This window comes from Atractosteus spatula, chromosome 19, assembly GCF_055471065.1.
Source record: "Atractosteus spatula isolate fAtrSpa1 chromosome 19, fAtrSpa1.hap1, whole genome shotgun sequence".
In the NCBI taxonomy this organism is placed as follows: domain Eukaryota; kingdom Metazoa; phylum Chordata; class Actinopteri; order Semionotiformes; family Lepisosteidae; genus Atractosteus; species Atractosteus spatula.
In genome coordinates this window covers 7,243,803-7,266,282 of record NC_142724.1, presented here as the reverse complement: position 1 = coordinate 7,266,282, position 22,480 = coordinate 7,243,803, and the positions used below count along the sequence as shown (strand labels likewise).

The 22,480-nt window shown below is 37.4% G+C and overlaps 1 protein-coding gene across 2 annotated transcripts in view; it reads right to left on the bottom strand.

Annotated features, from left to right (window-relative positions):
• Positions 1-22,480, bottom strand: part of sulf2b (sulfatase 2b) — a 119,769-nt gene that overhangs the window by 81,793 nt on the left and 15,496 nt on the right. For both annotated transcript variants that reach the window (XM_088937404.1, XM_088937405.1), the window contains exon 2: positions 14,564-14,673. The gene's annotated coding sequence lies outside the window, so the exon portion shown is untranslated. The remainder of the gene's footprint in view (positions 1-14,563; positions 14,674-22,480) is intronic.

Sequence of the window (22,480 nt, the reverse complement as noted above, 5' to 3'; positions counted from 1 at the left end):
ACAGAGGATATTTTTCACAACCTCCATAAATGGGCATTCACTCTTTCCTTCATAAAAATAAAAAGTAATCAAAATGTGACTTTCCTACCCCAAGGTGTTGAACTATTTTCAGAGAATGTACTGTATACAGTATGTTTCTATACAGGCAGCAGCCTTCCCATTTAATCACAGCCTTGTACTGTAACCTTGTATTCAGCATGACAATCAATGTATATATTCTGTTTCTTTTGATACAAATAAAAAACTATAAGACTATAGTATGCATACAGAGAAAATCTGTCAAACCTTTCTGAGATCCTGATGCTGAGCATCAAAAGACACCACTTAGTGCAACACATTCAGGAAAATGACATTTTTTTCTTGTAGCAGATGTACTGACATTTTATTGAACAGACATGACAGGTAAATCCATTATAATGATCAGCATTTGACATCAACAGGAGATTTATGGTCAAAGAGAGAGAGTATTGCTGTATATACGTGGCCTCCATTGGAAGCAATACAAGCTACTGTATATATGTGCAGCTCGTACCTTGCACCAGGTAGCAGATACTGTTCCATTCCTCTTGTAGTGCCTGGACAAGCATTTGCCTGTTCACTGGTCTATGAACTCTAGATCCCACATGTCACCCCAACTCATCCAACACTGGGGCTCAAGTCTGCCAAGTAGGGCCCTAAGCCACAACTAACACAAGCCCCATGAGGATGAGTGCTGTGCTGCCAGAGCACTGTCAGGCCAGGATGAGCCCAAAGGAAGGGCAGTAAGTGAGGTCCAAAGAGAACTTGATCATTGGAGCACCACGCAGGCAGGCTGCCCTCAATTGCTCATGCAATAGTCACTCAAGTGTAAAAGAACAGATAAAAGTCTCTTCATCTCAGATAGAAGGACACTGTTTTTCAACATGTGCTTCATCCTTCTGTACTATTCATGACATTGCCCAAAAACTACATTTGTCTTACCTAACCATTAGCTGTGGATCCTATTTAACATGGCAGGCAGTGGCTATTTGAAAAATTAATTTCAGCTTTACCACAGACACCATATACCTGAGGTCAACCTCAAACTGTAGTCATATAGAAACTGAATCCTGGTGATGCCACAGATGTTTTTTTTACATCTTAGATCTATGTACAGTACTCTGTGATATGCCATAATGACGTGAAACTGTTTTACTTTTGTGATTAGCCTTCTTTTACTACCCAGTGGGAATGAACTTAATCTCCAGACGCTTCTGAAAGCTTTTAGAAGCTTTGTAAAAATACCAGATGACCAAAAACCATAATGCATTGCATTTATTTTCAACATGTGTGCAGGATATGAACATTGTGTATATTAGGAAATATTTTTGCAATTATGCCTTTGGTACAGTCATTATTCTTTTCGTAGTAGCCTGTTGTGACTAGTGTATACTGCATATTATCTCAGACTCCCAAGTTCATTCTGACTCTCCTCCTTCCCTTCACATTTTCCACTCTAGTAACAACACCATCCACAACAACTCACAACTACAATGACCTTTATCATTGCAACAAATGTAAGGAAGCTAAAGTGCTTCATAGCAGTGCTCCAGAAGAACTGATAACAGTAAATTGAAGTGGAGTTATTCATCATTCTTTGTCTGCTCCTCAACGCAAGGTTATTCAGAGGTGCTCAGTGCACCAGGCTAGAAACCGTCTCTATTCCTCACGAAGCCACCATTACCTCTGCTACAGTAAATTTTAAAATCTAACTGAAGCCCTCCTTATTTCTGTTTGCGCATTTTATTACAGAAAACAAATTATCCTGGCGGCCCCAGTGTTTTGCTAAGTTTTTGCTGACTTTATTTGACTGAAGTTGAGGATAAACATCAAGAAACCAAAGTAAAACATTAAAAGTTTTGAAAAACAAGGTCTGACTAAGAGGTTGGAGAAAGGAGTTTAGAAAAACAAATATCTGTTCCAATATTCAGTTTTTTAAAACTATGCCGTTTTTTCTATTTGTGCTGTTAAGATCGTCTGCTGTTCGAGTTCAGTTTTTAATGACTTAAAAACAGAATAGCATAGAATGACTGGAGAGGGTTCCTTCAAGAGGCAGAAAGAAAGGAAAATGGCATACATTGGATAAGAATGTCAGCTAAGTAAATTAATAATATTAATAGAGCACCAAAATGCGAGATCATTAAAATGTCATTTACAACTTTGACAAATGCTGTTTCATAGTACTGTTGAGGGCTTAAGATGGACTGATATGTTTCATAGTTTGCTGGTCTTTAGATGATGGCTCAACAGTTGTGACACAACATGTAAAAAAGAGACAAGAAAGGCTAATTTTCAGTGGAAGAAATAGCTCTGTTAGGCTTAACAGCATAACTTTAACAGAACACGAAAGGGGTAGGCCTGTCAACTCAGAGACGGAGTGATCTATCTCTCAGGTGGACCAATCTACAAGAGATTTTTTTTTTACTTTAAAAGAAGTATATACTTCTCATAGCAAGAGGGCTGTAATTAGGTGGTGAATTAAAATGTTGCTTACAGCTTCCTGGGAGATGTTACTTGAGGTGACCATAAAAACAGTCTGCCGGGAGCAACTTCTGCCTCTCAAGGTGATGAACATTTTCATATTGATTAATCATTAAAAATTGAGCACCAATATTCAACATGAGGTCTTAATGTTACAGTACTGAGGTTAAGAATCTGACCACCAAGACTCTTGATGTTATAAAAAACATAACAACATGATACAATATCTTAACCAATTTACTTTCTCTAAAATACATACATTATTTTATTTAGCTAACAGCATACTTTCTCAACTCAGTATGATGAAATTCTAGTATGCTTAGCATGAAGGATTTAAATATACTGTATAAAGCAGATAAATGTTCATGTCATGTTTTGTTAGTTTTAAGTTGCTGTTTTCTGATTTTGTGGTCCACCTGCAGTCAGTTTGGATTCAAAGATGTGCTGACAGCATCACGGTCATCTGATACCTGTGGTGATAGACTCAGTGGGAGCCAATATAGAAAACCAGTGACTGTGCAAAACTTTACAGTAACATAATTTTAATTATTTCATGCATTTAAAAAAAACTGCTTTGTGTTAAAAGAATGTTTTTGTTTTTAAAAAGTGCAATTCTTCAGACTGTGGGAAGAGTGCATCTTAACCTTCTTTCAGTAAAACTTATTCAGTACCGTATTTTGTAGTTCTTTCTAATAACCCATGGTCGAGCCCCATAATTGTTAATGAATTTTTTAACTCTAGGTAGTTACATAAGAACATAAGAAATGTTTCAAATGAGTGAACAGCAATATGGCCATCTCCTGTGTTTGGTTGCCAGTAGCTACTGTAAGTGATACAGGAATCTCATCCAGCTGTTTCTAAAAGAAGCCAGGATATTAATTTCAACAACATGGCTTATCCCCACAGCCTAAAATCAATGTTTTTCACATTACCCATAATTCAGTTATCAAAGATATACTGGATAACAGAACAGGGACTTTAAAGGAAATTAGTTGACAAGTAATGGAAAGGTAACAGCAGAGGACCAGATCCAGGGGTAATAACAGGAATTCAACTTTTGTTTATGAAATGGACATTTTGCTTCTCACAATACAGTACATCAATCCTTAATACGGTATATGTTACAAATTTGACCACTTTTGATTTGAACAGCTGTTTTCTTCTTTCCAGACATGGCCTGTCCAATAAGTGGTTGTAAAAGAATATGCTTGAAAGCAAATGAAGCGCAATTTTAAAATGGGAGCTTTACGATGTATTTATGTGAGATACTTCTAGAAACAATCCCATAAACAGTACAGGAGCAGGTAAAAAGCATTTACAGTACTCAATGTATCACTGGAAAAGAAGCAAAACTGAAATACCAAAAGGGCATTTGAATTGGTAGCTTTTGACTACAGGAGCAGTAAAGAGCAGGAGCCTGCTGGTATAGTCTGCATTCACCAGACTGTGGACTCAAGCACTGAGTGGGGTATTGCTGTGTGTTTGAGGAAAGCACTCATTCAGACTGCTTTATAGCTAAGCAATGCCCAGCTATATAAATTAATACAAACATAAGTTGCTTAGTACTAACTAAAACAATATGAGAAAACATTTTAAGAACATAATCATGCCTCTTCAGAAAAGTTGAAGAAAAGCAATGTAACAGTGCAGTCTACTTTTATGGGACAAAGTTAACATTTTTGTACAGTTATGGGAAGAGAAAATATGATTTTCACTTCCATTATGACTATAATTCTTTCATTATGAAACACATCATGCAAATCAGGAAAACTGGTTTGTATTTATATAAGAGAATGTATCTGTTTTGTATTAGTCTCATATCCTTTATAAAGGAAATCAGACAAACACAAGATGATTAGTTTTAAATACATACAAGTAGCAGGATTAAAAGCTTGAGGGGTCAGTACTAAGATATTTGTTTTAAACGTCTAATAGCATGAATTACACATGAGCTTCTACATTGAAAGGATACAGTTGCTGTGTTGTACAGAAACGTGTTCTGTTTAAGTCGTACAGATTACAATTCTGCTGAGACAGCTTCAGAAGGATTTTCAGGGAAGTTGCTGTAGCACTGTTTGCCATGGCATTAGGCTTGATCCCTGTGTCAGATCTGAGTGGTAAGACTCGTGGCCATCTACTCTTCCTCTCAATAAAAAAGGCTTAGAGCTCCTGGCTTTTGAGCCAGAATAAAAATAGCCAGAGATAGCAGACAACAAAATTAAAATGGAATAAAATATAAAAAAAGATACTAGGAGTCACTGCATATCCTGAGAGCGAGATAATAAGTTGATAACAGATGGTAACATATTGTAAAGTGCAGATTACATTTTTTTGCATCTAAGAATGCCATTCATTGTGCTATGCAATGTTAAAAAAAATTTACATTTGAGGGCAAGCACTCAGCAGGTATGACCTATATGGCTCAAATGCACAATTTACATCTGACAGGAAATGTGCTTCCCTTTTAAGATCAGCAATGGTAAAATAGTACAACAATGAATTTGTGAGAAACAAAGGGGCATAACTGAGGACTAATGACTATATTATAGTCCATATTCACTTGATTGTTTGTTTGTCTGTAACAAAAAAGAGTCCTAAATATTGTACATTTAATTAAAAGTAAAGTATAAAGTCTTTTTTCTGAGATTGATAGCAAAGTACTAATATTTGCCACTGACAAGAATACACATTCAGGTTTATATGCTTCTACTGTATGTGCACTTACTCTTCAAATTTGATTGAAACCCTGTTTTTGAAATTAAGCATGCTGTTTCTTGCTTGGAATAAACTTTTTCTAAAGACTAAAGCAAAGTTCTTTGGCATTGATGCTTGGTGTTCCAAACCGCCATAAAACAGATTGGCTTAAAAAAATGGAATAATAAAACCACAAACAGAAAACAATTGTTTCCAATATACAAGATGCGTGCCTCCCAAATGGCTTTTCACACGCAAGAGTGAACGGTTCGGAGAGAACTGTATTCCACCAATGCCATAGTGCAATAATCCAAAATTTACTGGATAATGGGAGCAGTTAAGCCCTGTTTCTGAGGCACAAACGGCCATCAACAGCACCCAAGAGTGTTTGAGTGTTACAGATAAAGTAATCAAAACACCAATACTTAGTTACAAAGGTTTCCAAGTGCCTGCTCTCTTTTTATTTAATAAATGCTATATCTTCTAGATTTGCAATGTAGCAAAAAAAACCCCAGTGCAACCCTCTGAGAGAAAAATTGTTTTGTTTTTATCATGTGTTAGATACCAGCACTTTATGTCCAACATCCTAGCCTTGTTAGAGTCCTGAACTGCTCAACAGTGGATAGAGGAAGGGAAAACACAATAATACACTAAATAGGAAAGACAAAGCAAGCGTACAAAACCTTCATTCATCCTGGAGTCATTTTCTACAGATTTTATTGGAGAAACTACTGTACAGTAGACTACCACACAGAACAGGAAAATTATAAGTGTCTAGAAGGTGAAATTGACTGAGCAGACTCACCATTTGCATTCCAACCTTCACACTGGTTATCAGGTTGTTGCTGCAAGTGATCTGTTCTTGTCTGTACTTGACAGAAATTCAGACAAAGATGAACCTGGAGACTCAGAACCCAGTCAGCTGACATTTTTTTGTCAATGGACAGATAGAACCTACAGTAGTGTCATACTTGCAGGCTGCTCTCAGGTAAGATTTGAAAAGCTTGTAGTCTGCAGCAAACACCACTGTTGAATCAATTGGACTAGTCTGTACTGTAACCCCTAAGTTAAGCATTAATCAATGAGAGGTTGACTGGTTTTTGAATACGCAGCAGAAGGCACAAGGCTAAAGATGTGTGTTTCATGGTAACTGCTTGCTGAGGCTGTTAGTGATAAAGTCATGAGACACTAGGCTATCACTAACAAGATTAAAAAGAGATTAATGCTTGGATAAATAACAACTGCTACTCCTTAAGGGAGAGGATTCCTATACAAATAAGGTTTGTCTGACTGTGAAATGAGAAGGGAAATAAGGATTTTGAAAATGTAATTATATATTGTACAGTTTTTTAAGCGGTAAATTCTGAAAACGAGTACAAAATGATTAAAATAACGACTTCAACAGTAGATATAATGCCCCTCAAGAGGAAAAAATGTGTTGAAAGATGTTGAAGCATTATTCAAACCTCTAAAACAACAGGAAATAATGACTAGTTGATTATTTCCCACACTACAGAAGACAAATTACAGGCCATTCTTATATTATTACAACCATTCATTTTCTAACACAGTTGTGGGCTAGCCAGGGCCTATCCCAGCAAGCACTGGGCACAAGGAAGGAAACAAACTGGACGGGATACCAGTCCATCACAGGCTACACTCAGATACTGTATATACAGTACATACACACACTCACACCAGGGCCAGTTTTCCCAGAAGCCAATTAACCTATCAGTATGTTTTTAGACTATGGGATTATGGGAGGAAAACTGGAGCACCCAAAGGAAACCCACACAAAACATGAGGAGAAGATACAAAGAAGATACTCTTTGCAAATAGCACCCCAGTGACCCATTTTTGCTTTTACTTTGTTCTATGAAGCTGGAAATGTTCAGAAACAGAAACTCCTTATACTGTGTATACTGTTGCAGGCTGAAAAAAAACCTACTGTGTGTATTGTATATAAAACGCATCCTTTGCCTTAAAAACATATACAGTAATTGGAGTGTGCACATTCCATGAAGTGCAACAGAACAGTACATGGATTTAAACAGAATTTTCTTATTACAAACAAATTGCAGGACGTTGGGGCTTAGCATAGCAGTGACATAGCAGAACCCTGACCCAATCTGTTTGGACTGATGAATATCAGGACTTCCATTCTAGGTTAGCCCTGGGGTCACCAAAAACAAAGGGCTGCCAAATGATCACAGGGGAAATCTGCAAAGAATCTTTCATGCAGTTTCAAGATGTTAAAACTCAGTTCTCTTGGCAGAAAGGGCTACACAAAGTTAACAGATCACATCTCATTGAAATCGATGGGAGGATATGACTTCCACGTTCCATTGAGAAATGTAGAAATGTATTGTATACAGGTGCCCAAGAACTGTCTCTCCAAAAGTCTTAACTAATTACCGGCCGCAAACGTACGAAGAAATAATGTCATTTCATGGAGGAGGGATACATACAGTAGGTGTAGCCTGAAGTTAAAAATATTAATCTATTCCTGACAGCTGTACTGCAGCTTTCTATTGATTGATACAGAATGACTATGGCAGTTATTGACTGAAGTTCTTTCTTTTCTCTGTAGGAAGTACATGAAATATCTTATTTCCTACTTACTGTGTGTATCAGCACTGCCTCAATTATGGCACAGGAAAGAACTTCTTTTTTGTTTAAAATAGACAGGTCCGCCCCCCCCCCCCCAGAAACATGAAAATCAATAAAGACTGTTCACTGACTTGAAATCTGCATCTGTTTTCCTGGCACCAAAACATTTGGAATCTGGATCACCATGGGGTCACTGAGTTCATTTCAACAATCCAGTGGAAGAAACAGAAAAATAGCCATTATAAAGAAAGGGTCTCCTTGTCTGTCAGTGATAATAAGGAATTGTAATGTTATTAAGATAAGGATGTTTGTTGCAATAGGGTACTTCAGCACTTTTGGTAGCTTGCTGAATATTCAATGTACAGAATGTGACATTAGGAAACTTTATACAGAAATATACCTTGATTGACAGAAGTAAAAGAGACTACAGTGTATATTTAACTGTCAGATCTTATAAGAAGCAACCTTTAATGTAGGTTTTTGGTCTCGTATGAAAAGTGAAACAAAAAGAGAGAAAAGCTCTTCTGAAGTTGAATTTAAAAGTTTTATAACACTGTTATTTAAATAGCAACTATTATGTCAAGTGAAGCCACTTGCAGCATCTTAAATCTCGATAAAAAGGATGATTTATTATCCTGAACTCAGCAGGAGTTATTCCTGAGAGAAATGTGAACTGTTGACTGTAATTGGATTGAGCTCTCTTTCCTTCTTCCAATTATTGGGTTTTTGTTAAGCACGGAAAAAAGCTGATTTTGAGTTGGATTATGGAGAGGATTAGAGAACCTTCTTTTTTGGAGCTCATCTTATACACCTGACTCTTGAAAGGCATGAATCAATTTGTTAGGTCAAGCCTTGTTACATTTGGCTTGACAAGCAAATAAATTCTACAGCATAAGTGTACGACCCTAAAAGAAAAAAAAAAGAATCACAAACTTAAAACGATCCTGAATATTCGCAGTCACTTTTCATTACAGGAGATGTCAGTATTAATCAGGAGAAACGAGCTTCTGCTTGTCAATATACATTGATTAGGATAGATAAAGGTAATTACAAACGATTTCATAAAGGCTTCAGTTCTATGGATCGATCAAAAAATCATGTTGTTCTATTAAAAGCAATCTAATAATGATATGGACTTTGTGCAGCCTGTAGTTTTACAGTTCACATCACATGTCAGCCTTCACAAATACACAAACGGTACAGTACTGTATAGAAGCAGGTGGTATGAACCATTGGCATAAAACAATGTGGTTTATACTGTCAAATCGTTTGTGCATGCTTTTCCCCAATACATGTGTTTGTGCACAGTATTTCTAAGATTGGCAGTGTGGTCAAGTAATGTGTGCTATGCACAGTATTTGGAGTAAAGAAGTCTTCTTAATGGTAGTTTTTTTTTTCTTCACACTAGATACACAGTAACAAATCACGTTCACGACACAAGCTGTTGGTACATTACAGAAAAGAGAAATCAGTGTGCCATTTCATCTAAATATCCAATGGATGTGCAAGGATCTGCATATAGACAGAGGAAGGACATGTCAAATGTGATAATGCATACAGCTTTTCACATAGCCAGCAGCTGAAAGAGAACAACACACCTTTAAATACAAAATAATAAAGAGAATAATGTGATCATTCAGAGTTTGTTTCAGAGCTACCTATCCACACTCCCTAGGAAAGGTATCTACCCACCTCATAAGCCATATTTCAAACTTTACTGCATTAGTAATTAAAATACATTAAGCCCATACTGTAAAAGCAATGGAAGGCCTGAGAGATACATGAAAGTACATGAAACCTGTTTTTTCAAGAATCATAAATATGCCATGCTCACTTTGATGAGAGGCAGTGCTTATTCTGCACATCTAACTGAATTGATTGATAGTCTGTATACACACAAATATTATCAATTAAAAGACACAACTTGAGCCAGCACAAATACACCTTAGCTGTAAATGAAAGCAGTTTGTTACATAAACTTGCTGTCCAAACATAGACCTCCATACATCATAAATTTAAGTTGCCCTAGGCTATAAGCAGCCCACACCAAATTCTATAAATCAATACACTTTGAACATGGCCTTCAAGCAGCAAATTTAGATGGGGTTTTTTTTCTGAAGGGTGTCAGACCATTAGATGTGTGTGTACTGGCAACATTACTACTTCATTATGTAGGTTGGTGTGCTTCTCTGTGAATATCTTCTAAAAGTACAGACATTATGCATGTACAGTATGTGGTATCAGAGTTGTGATGTGTTGGTTAGTGTAGTTGCCTCAAAGATCTTGGGTCCTAGGTTCAATTCCAACCTGGTGCTGACTATGTGAGGACTTTGAATGTTCTCCAAGTGTCCACATGGGATTTTGGCACTTGATTTGGTTTTCTCCAACAATTCTAAAACATCCCGTCTAGGCTAATTGGCATCTCTAAATTGTCCCCAACCATATGTGTGGGTATATTCTGCAATGGACTGGCTTTCCTTCCAAGGTGTATCCTGGTTTTCTGGCTCATCACAAGTATGCAATGTATCAGAGTGTCTTAGATTAAAGAGAAGAAATAAGAAGAAAACACCTTGCACTACATTGCATAAATGTGAGCTTTTTAGACCTTTCTAAAACTTGGTAAAATAAGTAGTCTACTGATAGTGTCTTTTAAAGGCACTTTCAACTTCATTGAATTTATATTACAGTACTCTACACAAGTAAGATCTTTCTTGTGCCAGCAGTCATTAAATTCAGTTCATTATATTATAAGGAAATGCACTAAAAATGGAATTTGTGTCTGTGCCTGGGAGAGAAGAGAGACATAAATCCTGCTCTGATAAAGCCTCCTTGGGCACACAAAAAAATGGAGGCTGGGGTATGAGACGACTTATCGGAGACTGGTATCATTGGTGCCAATGGTTTCACAGTCCAACATTCATTGAACAAATGTGTAATGACAAAATAGGGAAGTCACAAACCTAAGAAACTGTAAATCCTGCATAAAAAAAATCATTGTTGCTAAAAGAACATATTTGGCAAAACAAATCTCAGTTTTAACAGATTATCCCAAATAAAGACATCTAATCCATATCTAAATAAGTCAATTTCATTACACCACATTGTACGACCTGCACTAGAATGAATCCGATGGACACCTAAACCAACACAAAATAAACAAGCAAACAAAAATGCCAGGCACCATGATCTAAAGAGAGGAATTTGTAAACACTGAAAAAAAAAACAGGTCTCTGCATCTCTGAGTCCTAGACTGCGGACACAGAATGATGAATGAGCTGTACCTCTGCAGTCAGCACCAGTGGTGAGCCACAATCATGATAAATAGCCTCTATGATAATAAATATGTACATGTCTCCACATGAATACAAACACAACCGCAACGGGTTATACTGAGAGGCTACACAGCATCTCTGCCTGTCCTGTCGCTTCCAGGCTCACGCTGTCTCTGTAAATGAACACACCTGGAAGAGGAGGTGACTACAGCCCATGCCCAGCTGGGTTTTAATGAGAGGTCCCCGGACTAATGACCCAGCCTCAAAAAGAAAATGGCTTTTGTGAACATAACACCCTGCTGCTTACTGTAAATTGGCCTGGCACCCCCTATGCTTCAGAGATACTGTTGCGCTAATAAAGACGTGCTCTGAAAGATTTCTTTGACAGCAGGGTGCGTCTATGAATTAGTGTTAACATTAAGAACTCGCTCCAAGGTTACCAGCAAGGATTTGGTTCCAGCAGTATCTCCTGCTACCAAGAGCCCCACTTCCTGTACAATTTCTTTCTCTGTGCTATTAATTTTGAGATGCTGAAAATATCAATGTACAGTACACAAAACATTTTTTATTATTATGTAACCAATCCATTCACACAATGGGGAAATCAACAACACCCTGAATTCTCAGAAAATAATTACTGATGACAAACCACATAATTAAAGAGAAACTGTCAATTTTAACTAAATAAGGAATTAGGTGAATGAGTCTTACGTGTATGTTACATTAATGTACAGTCAGTGACCAATTAATGCATACTGCATTAAATGTATGCAGTTAGATGTAACTAACATGGGAAACAAGTTGTCTCTTTAGCTTTAATTAATTCTCTGTGCTTTAAGACTACTGAATTCTACAATGATGAATGACATTTGTATTTTTTTCAGTTCACTACTCATCTTTTAAAAAATGCCTTGTACTGCAATAGAGAGACAGAAAAAATTTTAACAGTTTGCTTGACAGAAGTGTTTCAAAACCACTCCACACTTACATGTACTTGTTTTTGTGATTAAGGTAAGAAAGAGAACAATATACTGTCAAAATGAAATTGTGTCTTTTCTTCTCTTCCTACTGATGGCTACATCACATGGACTTTTTGAAAACATAAAAATCAGGTTACATTTAATGTATGGGAGTTGCAAAATAAGTAGGACAGCTCTAACTAAAATTAGCTATAAGGTACAACATTGAAGGCATAGGGCAGCTGAACACTTGCAAATTGCTCTTACACTTGGATTGAATAATATGCTGTCATTTTTAAAGTTATTTGCATTGCCAGATTTAAAAGCAGCTATACAGTGAAGAAAAACAACATACTGTAAGTGCAAGCTAGGAATTCCAGATCAACAGTGGCCAGTGTACTCTCTGCGATACTTTTTGAATAACAATATAATATTTGCAAATAACATTTTACAGATACAAATTAGACATTTCAGATATATTTCTTATTTTGAAGTCAAAGTGAATTATTCAGAAATTATCTAGACTTCTAACATTATGCAACACATTAATCTTCACACGGCAGCACTAACATCAAGGTGCTAAGAATGATCTGAAGTATTAACAAAGCAGAATACGCAACTACGTACTGTATGTGATCCCATCACATAAATGCCGCATTTATATTTGTGCTTTGGTTAAGGGTGAGACTTTATTCTTGACCCTTAGTATTTATGTTTTTTATTTACAGCATTTATCATTAGGATTTCTGGTTAATCACATTTTTTAGATGAATTAATTTGCTGCAGATAAATGGGAAACATTTTGCAGTTATGTTTTGTTACCAGATTGGCCAGCCATCTGAAAGAACACTACAATTTAGCCGTGTTTCACACTACAGTTTGCAGGCATTCAATTTAAAAAGTGGAACTTTAGTCTTTTTGGGGAGGACCTTTGAATGTGAATTTTCTCCATAGATTTCTGAGAGAATATCATGCAAGAAAGACAAGTTCCTTTTACTCAGAGCTTGGCCTTAGGTACATTTGACACAGAAGTAAGATACACTGTCTCCGTCTTCTCTAGTGCATTGCATTTTTGGCATTGTCACACAAGAATGTAAAGTAGAAAATTGGGTCAGACTTTAGTTTAAGTCTGCCTCATAACTATATATATAAACACTTTATTAATAAGTTATTAATTGTTGTACTACCAGGAATAAACTAGCAGTACAACTTGGGCTGTTGTCAGAATTGTAACAAACATGCAATTAGTCACAATATAAGATGGTTATCATCCCATATATGATAATCTTTTAATACTTTATCGATATATTAAATTAATAAGACATTTATAAATGACATTTAAAAATCTCTTAAGCAAAGTGTATTTCTACAAGAAGTGTTGAACTCATAATGCACAACAAAACCAACTGAATCAACAGTTACAAAAGTACAATAAAGTCTTTTGGCTTATTCTTCAGCTGTATTCTTCACCTCCTCAGAAGGCGTTTTCAAACAAAGTTAAAGAACACAGAGAAGCTATTTTTGTGAATTTGAGTTGTTTATGCTTTAATAAAGGTTTATGCTTTAATAAAAGCAGAACGGATTAAATAAACATGTCAGCTGTAAAAGGTAAGGACCTAATTAAATAAACAGAAAAAAATTAATTCAGGGACCCGCAGAATTTCTGGTATGTGAAGTCTGCAGACCATTCAGCTGGGGACTCCCTTCATCAACAGTTCAAGGATGCCTGGCACTGATTTCTCCACAGGTTAGTTTGGTTAAACTGTCCTTGTCCTCTCTTTAAACAGCCCTACAGGGTTTCAGCTTTGAATCACCCCATTGACCCTGGCCCCAACCCCAACCCCAACCCCAACCACCCTACTCCAGTCTTTGTGAAGTTGTAATGGGGGTGCTGAGAGGATCTTTGACTAAGACAGAAAGGAGCTGGCTTGCATCCCTCCAGTCAGATGCCTTTTCTTCTGGAAGGGCAATACAGCATACTGTACACAGGTCAGCAAAGGCAAACTGCATGGTACAGTAGGTGGTGCCAGTGTGTGCCCCCTGACAGCACGCGTACAGGTTTGTGGCCGCGCATGCGTTGTGTGGCAGATCAGAGCTGTCTTAGCCATGCCGCATGGCCTCCTGAGTGCATTGTTTGTCATCGACCTCCCGTTCCTAATCAAGTATGCGCGGATCCCTTTTTCACAGGGGCAGGCCAGAAGAAGAAGTAGTGTGTCAGATTCGTGAAAGAAACTGATTCTCCTCTCCACACACACACTACCCACCCTCCCCTCCCCACACACACACACCTCCTTTACTCCGCCTCCCCACTGCTACACCGCCTCTGATTTTGAACAACTTTCTTCTGACAAATTAGGATCTTTTCTGCTCGGCTACAGCCTCGACGGGTACCCATGACACCCCCTTTCCCTCCCTACCCCTCTTGAGAGGCCAACTAAAATAAATCATCACCTAAAGAAGGAGGAGCGCTGGCTACAAATGACCCCAAACAGCTGGTCCTTTTATTATTCTGTACTCTCCTTCACTTACCTCTTCCCAGCGCTCAGCTATGCGGATCATCGGAGTGGGTGCTTGGCATGTATAATCGATGACTCCTTGTCTGGGCCACTGGAGGGATGCTGTAGCTCAGTAGTTCAACACTGCAACAGATAAAACAACGGAGAGAGAGAGAGAGAAAAGAGATTAGAATAATCAGGGCTTTAATTAATTTTCTTTTTTCTGAGAGGCTACTATTCTTGCCAGCCCGCAATTCATTTCCCTCAGACTTGGAAGTCTACTGTTTAAGGAAAAAATAAAAATAAAAAGAGAGGACAGGCTCATTTTTGCAATCAAAAGCCCACTGTGCTCGCCTGTCTCTCCCTTGCCTGCTCTTTTTTTTTATAAATCAGAGCATGTGCAGAATATTGATGTCAAGGTTTGTGAGTGGCACTGGAACAAGAATGACTTTCTGGCCTCTTTATTCTGCAGTTTGTGTTGCCAATTCCCACTGGGCTACACTAGCTGAAATAAAGCGAGTCTAATTAACAGAGAAGGTCACAAGGACAGCAAAACAACTCCCAACAAATGGCCTGCGAGTCTAGAAGACTTAAGGTCTGAGCACAAGAGGGGGGGGAAAGATGACAAGTTTATTCAGATGCCAATAGAGGGAACAGTAATAATTAGAAAGCAGTTTAAGAAAGAAAGATGCTTCAGTTTGTGTTCTAGTAGAATGGTATGGAAATTGTAGATCTGCTAACTGCAACTACACTTAAGGAAAAATTTGAATTCCATGCTTGTTTATATTGCTGTATAGCATTTTGTACTTTTAAGTAGGGCTTTAAAGTAACACTTTATAGATGCATTTTTTTTTATTTTATCAAGAGAACCTCATGATGGTGTTTTTGGCTGCATGTATGCCAGTCACATCTGAACCTCATAGAAACGGATTAATAAATTACAATGATTGTATTACAAACTCTCCCAGGATTATTAAAAAATAAAGATCAGAGTAAATAAAGCTTCTAAAAGTCTACATTTAATTTTAACTCATTAAATACATTGTTAGAAACAAATGATAAATGACTGATTCCTTTACAAAGGGCATTTCAGATAATTTTACTCCGTTTGGAAATCTCCCCCTCGACCATTGGTCATCAATGTATAATTCCCTTCCAGAAAAACTATACTGGATGACATCTGTATCAGATCAAATTAAACTCCAACATGCAGACACTGCACACAGATTTCATTTAAAATCCTAAAAGGAAGGAGGAGAGAGACGTATTTGCATGAAGCAGCCTGCTCCCCTGACACTTTGGCACTTCAATCAAGCCGTTTTGTATTCCTGGTTGCAGAAATGCAGACGGGCTCCTTGCAGGAGAGTATAGGGCTTGTTGCCTGGCTTTGAAACTCACTTCATTTCGGGTTTAACTGATGAAATCAATCTCCAGGGATGACAGAGCCACCCACAACACTTTCATTCACAACAAACACCGTTAACCACAAGCATGTCTTCCCCTACGTGAGTATTCTAAGGGCCTGACAAACTCACTGTCTCTCATCCTATCTTTCTCTCCTGGATTTTGCACTGAAAAATGATGGTGTGCTGAAAAGCCGGGGTTTTGCCTGATTCACACAGTCCTAAATCTGCCAAAAGAAATAAGTGCAAAATACTCTTGATGAGCACGGGAGAGAAGAGCGAAAACAACTACACCCTACTGAGGTAAACATCTTCAAATAGATACACTGGACTATTATACTGCATTCCAGAGCCTTTGTGAGCAAACCTCTGCAAGAAAAGCTGTTATTGAGAGCTACAACACAATCTCTGGAAGATCATAGAAAATCTGTACAGTGCATTTCCATGTTTACACTACATCAACCCTTATGTTGATTATTCACAAATAAATGATTATTCACAGAGAAAATATTTAGTAAACATTTTCTGAATATACTGTACCTGTTTTTAAAATTCAATAAAACTTTAAATAAAAATATGTAACATGCTATTGCTTTTTGGACTTCCCAAAAAGACATACACCTAGGCTGCTAGAGTAGAACTGCAGATTTCTATTGCTAAATAATTGAAATGCCTTTAGAGGCTGGTAAGATGAGCTTATGATGTTCAAGTGCACTGAACCCATCAGTCTAGCAAGGTTTAAAAGAATGCATAGGTGCTCAGAGCTGTTATGAGCTGCTCTTTGTGTGGGTGCTTGTGTGCTCATCTTCTGAACCCCTTTTTCTCTGCCTACCTCTGAAAACCATTAATGCCTGAGCCGCATAATTATTCCAATTAATTAAAACAAGCCTTTCACAGTTGCAGATCAGAACAAAATTATGCTGAAGGGAGTAGTCAACCGTGGGGTTAAAATCGGCTGCAGTTAAATTTTGCATGCTAAGAGCCATTTGAATACACATCTGTTCTAAAAAAATTAATCTCTAAGGGCTCAATTAATACATTTCTGTTTCTTTGTATTTCCACATACAGTAAACAGATGACATGTCTGTGTGTTTATAGTTATACAGATATACAGAAGTCATAACAGGATCTGTCACAATACTGTACCTGCAGCAAACGATTATAAGTTTTTTATTTCCTTTTTCTGCTTGATGTCAGTGCCATTGGTAAATAACATTGAGAATTTGAAGAATTGTGTTTGTAGACATGAACATACAAGCATAAATACAGTATAAACACACATCCCAATGATAATTTAGTGACTTTGTGCGATTTCTACCCATTGTAGCGCAAATCTTAATTTATTTTAAATGTACAAATCTTTTTACATAAGAAATTCAACCAAGAATAAAAGAAAAATATACAAAAATAATCAGAGCTTCTTGTTTGCATTTTAGAAGCTCCACTGGGAACTTTGTCTTAAACACTGCTTATTTACCTCTTCCATCAATATCCCTATAATCCCAGAAAAAAAGCTCTTCTTGTCTTTCAAACAACCATTAACATCAGAATTATGCACTTAGGTACAGTATTTTTAGAAACCCAAAGTGCCTTCACTTTCATTGCTTTAAAGATCTTCTGGAGATAAAAAATATGTCAGTTAATGTCAGGTCACTGGGAATAATGCAGAGGTTTCACTTACAGTACATCACTTTTCAAAGCCACAAATACAATTCAGTTGCACTTTTCTTATTAATAACTGAGGAGGCAGCAGCAATTTTAATAATAGTAATATATAGAGAAATTCTACATACAGTATACTGGTATGATATTACATTACAAAATGGCCACAGAAGACACACAGCTGCTAGAATAGTGTTCTGTATCTAAATCTTTCCGAAAGGTGTTGCCTGGTTTGTGTTTCCTGCATTTAACCTTAGAAATTTAAAAAGAGGAATTAACATTTTCTTCTGAATTGAATTTTAACACAGAACTATAATAAAGCAGCTGCATGCACTTATTATTATTATTAGCACTTATGAAACATGCTTACACATAATAAATACTACATTACATAGAATTATTCTCAATTCGGGGTTCAATTACACAAGAGAAAATGGGGAAAAACAAATTCAGTTTCAAATTATGAAGCAAACTACTATTAAAAAAGGCAAAATATGTCTTTCAATCGGTTTTGAAAACAAATAATTGGAAAGCACTGCAAAGCATTTCCAGCTTTATTTAATCATACTCAAAGATAAAATCTTAAATGAAAATAAGCTTTCAGAGGAACAGGATTTTATCTGACTTTTTCACCCATTTTTTTTCTAAAAACATAAAATTGAGATATTTTACGTGATGTTCCTTCCCCGTAACTGAACACAAAAGGCGCTGGGTAAAATATTTTTATGTGTTGCTGAATGTGCCCATTCCTGTTGTCATAATATCAGCTTGAACTACAAGGTTTTCCATTGCAAAGGTAAGAGAGGATGCAAAAACATTTGTCTTCATGACTGCAGTTTTTCCAGCCAGTTTGCTGGCTTCTAGGCAGCAGCTCTGTAACTCGTTACACCTCATTGCAAAGGAGCCATGGGATTTACTCTCAAACCTCCATGACCAGAGAGCTGGTACAGTCTATTTTTTTCTTAATGCATTTTAGATGTGAACACTGCTTGTCAGGCTGCACAAAGCCAAACAAACAGCCCATTATAATGCTGTGAAGTTCAATCAGAGCCGGTTTACACCCCCAGTGGGAAGCTTCAGTTCTGAACGACTTTCCAAAACTGGTGGGACTCTATCGAACCAGTAAGGCAGCTTTTCTTCAGCAGCAGAAATCGATTTCATGATAAACAGAGCCTTAAAGTAGCAGCAGTTTAATTCCTTCTGTTATCACTCCAAAGTTATTGATTCAAGAACTTAAGCACCCAATTAGATAGTGGTGAATCTTTCAGCAGGTCTGTGTTAATGAATGGTGGCATTGTCTTGGTCATAAGAATCTCCCCCTGTTCTCAGTGTCTTTAGTTAGCTTTTCGCAAAACTGTGCTTGTAGACAGCACACCAGCAGGCTTCCACATTTATCTAACAATTGACCAGTATTTCTATTTCAACAGTATGTTTCTAGGATTGAAGACACAGCAAGGCACCGAGTGTAAAAAACTGTCTTGGTTTAGGGAGAGTACTTCCACCATCAGAATTTATCTTACAGGACAAGCAACTTAAGTAATCAGTAACCATATACTACAAGGCATTACCACTGGTTACTGCTTCTCTTAAGGGACTCATAATTGATATATAAAACAATTCAATTTTAAAATGACACAAGAAATTCAGCTACAAGGTCAGAATATTTTATGCGTTGTTCAAAAGGTTGTTTTGTCTTTTGACCTGCTTCAGTTGGCAACGTGAAAGAGTAACAAGAAAACCTGGAAGAAATCCTGCAACATTAAGACCTTGAGCAGGTAAACATCGTCAGGTCACAAGTCACAAATCTTGTGACTTGGTTTCTGGTCACAAGTCACAAATCCTCATTTATATAATCCCCTATTTGAGCAGACTGAAAAATCCAATTTCAAAGATCCATAACTCCTCAAGCCTTATTAAATGAATGAGATATCTTGTCCTTTCACAAGAAGAAAAGAAAAAATGAAGGTGCGTTGTGAGTGACTAACCCTGACCTGTACCGATATGTTCCAGGATATTCAAGTTTGTTATGCAGGAACCCTTAGACATCCCTTATTATCATTAATCGATGTCTTGTGCCTAAGTAGATTCTCCAGGGAATCAGCTCCTTCCATAGGCCAGTAAGCAGTTCAAAACATACTTGTGGATAAAAAAAGCATCAGGGATAATAAGAACTCCCAGAGATTACATCTTAATAAGCAGGTTACGATGGCTGAGAAGCCTTGCCCACACTCCACCCCCTGGCTCTTAAATTAATGAAAAGCTGCATGTGAGGAAAGGACTTGAAGTGTAAAAAGTCATTCTGCGTGACGAATGTCCTTCATAGCTCGGCTGCAGTCTGCACTGTACCTTTTCTGGCCCTCTAAAACTGATCATTGTCACGTGTTTCTTACCAAGATTTAAATTTCAAAGGGAATTTGATCATGATTAAAATTTCATTGCAAGACTAAGCCACAAAAGGAACAAGATAGACAACACAGTTTTCAACGGTCACTGGCCACAAGTGAAGATGTATCAAGACCCATTTTGAAGCTCTAATGAAGTGTGGCACATTGGGAAACTTTTTATACCATAGGAACAATACTTTTGCCCCACCAGGCATTCCAATACACAGCCTGACAGACTTTACAGGACAATGTACCCAGACTCTGTAGTTTGTCTTGTAAGGGCTGTAATTATATAAACAGAATTCTCTCTAAATACAGATTCTCTTAAACTCATAATCCTGATAAAGCATAGAGCTCTTTTCATCTCTGCATTTCACCCCCTTTTAATAGTCTTAATCACTGCATCAATAAAGCACTCCTGGGAGAGAACCATCAGAAACCCAGAATTACTGTAAAAGGGCGGTGTAGCACTTTATTCTGGCAATTAAAATCAGACAGCTTAGTTTTTTTTTTAAGTGAGCTATTTGCATGATTAAAAAAGTCTGTCTTCCCAGTGCTAGAAGATGCTCATCTGTTTGACACTTTGGGAGCATTGCTAAAATGGGATCATGGGTCACATAAATCACAAAACCCTGAACCTGAAAGAGAAGCACCACATTGAACAAGGTGTTGTTTTAGAAGCAGGCTCCACAGCATATACAGTAGGCAAGTCACGCCAGTTGCAATCCAACAATTATTTGAAAGCCCTACAATGTACCTGCTAAATCTTCAAAAGGTAAATTAATAAATGGGCACATTCTATCATTTACCAGTAAGTTTGGATTATTTGGTGTGCAGCGTGAACTTAGTTTGAGAAGAAAGTGGACTGATTCCCACTTGATTTAGATTTTCATAAGGAGCTTTCGACTTTTTGAGCCAGAAACTTTCAAGCGAGATGAAGGTCAGCATGTCTGTCACATGCGACAAGAGAAATTTGAAACTCATCATTCTCTACTGTTCAGGCATGACTCAATTATGGCTATACGTTAGTCCATGCAAAAAATTCCTCTCATCAGATGCTAAGTAACTTTATATAGAATAGTACTTTGATTCTTAATCAATATTTGTACTACCTTACGTTTCCAGTAATTTATTGTTGAATAAAAAATAATCATTAAACTACTATTAGTCACTACTAACTCACTTTTCTTGTATTTCCCAACATTTTATTGACAGGTGTGTTGTTTATCTTTATTTTTTGAAGACAACTCAAAGCACCATAATTATCTAAATGCTTACTGGAAGCAATACCAGTGCCAGTGTGAATAAAGTTGTATTGTTTCAAGTAAATGTGGCTGAAATGCTTCCTGGAAACGATAATACCAAGACAAGCATATCTCACCTCACAATTGGTACTCTTCTGTCATGTCTGTGAAGAAGGCAAAAATTATAGTTTGCAAAGTTCACATTTTTCAGTTTAGGGAAGTGGAAATCGAGTCAAAGAAGTCAAACAACAATATACAGGATGTGTAAAATCTCAAACCACCTACAGAACTGTAGATTGTTATTTCTTAACACCTGCTATTATAGGTCTCCGAGTCAGACAAGTTAGACAATGTTCTTACCTCCTTCCTATACACCACATTTTAGGAAATTTTTCCAATTTTTATATTGCTGTGCAACCCAATGAAATAACACAAGCCTGGCTATAGAACTGTTACGTAAGATCTTCTTTGCTGCTGCCTTCAAGATAACAGCGCTGCCTCTTTTTCCCCATCTTTTCTTCTCTTGTAGACAGCTGAGTGACAGGCACTCTGCATGTTCTTTTCCTTGCACTGGAATAATCAGCACAGAAAAGCTGATGAGCAAAATGTGCAATCATGTAAATAAGGAAGACGGACAGCACAAGCAAAAAAAAAGACCTTAATCTGCATTCTGGCTCTTACAGCAAACCCCCATGGTCCATTAACTAATTCTTATTAAATGATACAAAGCCGGAACAATGAACAGTGATGCCTGGGGTTTCTAAAGGGGTTTTTGTCACACTGAAAGTGAAACAAGCCTCAGTTGCCTCCCCTCTGCGTGGTTCCCAGGACACTGCTTGTCAACGCGCTACTCAGAGGTTAAACAGGGTATTAGTGGGCAAAGCATCCAGAGCAGAACAGCTTTAATTTAATTTGTTTTGTGCCTCAGAAACAAATACCCCCACTGGTTCTCACAGTGTGTGTGATTGTGTACGTGTGTTTTGTATGTACGCAGGGGCACAAGTGTGTGTGTTGTGGAAACCCACTGACAGGCCTGGTGAATGAGCATTTTCAAATGAGCACAGGCCGGCAGGGCTGCCCTCATCAGCAGACTGAGAAGAGGTCTTGCTTTAGAGTCTAGTGAAACAAAAGTATAGTTAGTAGGGGGTAACCAACTCTTTAAGATTGCTGCAATAGCCGGGAAGTTAGGGACAAAATGTTAATTGCCGTTACTAGGATTCTGTGGGTATTTGTGTTAATTTTCAGATGCTCTTTTACA